A 1,368-nucleotide genomic window follows, 5' to 3' on the forward strand; every position below is an offset into this window, starting at 1 on the left:
CACACTCATATATATATATATATATATATATATATGAGTGTGTGTGTAAGCTGTTCATTCAAACGTAAAAGGTCATACAAACAAAGTATGAACCCAAATGCTCAGAAATTTTGTAAGTAAACAGTAATAGTTAATCGTCAGCATGTGGTAGGTAAGCTGCATCAGTAACAACATTATGTGTACTCAGGAAGAAGCATGATCATGTAAGCATTATTTGAAAGGGTGTTATCTTTGATAGCAAAACATATCATGTTGCACATGCTACGTTGATGGCGATATGCTCTTAGATTGTGCTTTAACACAACAGCCGTAGGAAAATCGACATGGTTTGATTTAGAATGACCCTTGGTTTAATATGGAATTAATGCTTTCAGAAAATGTTGTGTATAACTAGTTAGTTTGTGGTTAGATTCAACTTCTTGCTGCACGGAGGACGTGATCTCTTGAAACTCCTGTGACCTGTTAGTTGGTATTGCTAACGTCTTCTAGAACAAGGATAGTGATATTCTTTGTTCATGTTGCATCTGTTTTATCTTTCTACCATTCACCATCTCTTTCCCTTCCAGTACCACTCGAATAGCATATGCCTGATGCAGCTGATTGGAACTAAAATTCAGCTGATGAGAATGATGCACATGATTGAAGTACATTACTGTATATTCATTGGACTGTTGGGCAGATTGCACGAAGCTAAAGTTTGTTCCGAACGAATATCATGTTATGCACAGACAACACACGCTCACATTTTACTTCGCCCATTCTGTCGTACATGCTGCCATAATGAGCTAATTTGTTAATAAACACATTTTCTTAATATTTCAGAGATAATAAACATAAAATATACTGTCATTCTATTTATGTAAATATTCATCCAAACCTGAAATGAGTCTTTAATCCCTTATTGATACCCATCCTTTCTCTGTGTATCTTGATTTGAATATTCCTGCTGTTAAGAATAGTGAAAATATTTTCATTATGTTTGAATGAAAATGTTTTTTTCTAAATATGTTCATTTTAGTGATTGTTTCGATGTACTTGTCACGGCTTCTTATTTCTATGTTAAAGCTATTACTAGAATTATACAAGGCCAAACTATGGTATCTTCTAATGAGAATTTTTATATTTTAAAAACTACAGTGAATAGGAGACTATTATTTCTTGAAATCTGTACACTATTTAGGGCTAGCTTTAAAATACCGTAATGGGGTTTAAACCAGGTGTCAGTCGTTCAAAATATGTGTAAAATTAAAGTTATTAAGAATAGTACTCCTGTAGAACACAGTTTTAAAAATGTGTTTTACAAGATTTATTTGGCATTTTAAAAGAGTAAGTTTATTTGTTTGTTTAGTAGTTAAGCACAAAAGCTAC

The sequence above is a fragment of the Limulus polyphemus genome, unplaced genomic scaffold (assembly GCF_000517525.1).
Source record: "Limulus polyphemus unplaced genomic scaffold, Limulus_polyphemus-2.1.2 Scaffold1551, whole genome shotgun sequence".
NCBI lineage: Eukaryota > Metazoa > Arthropoda > Merostomata > Xiphosura > Limulidae > Limulus > Limulus polyphemus.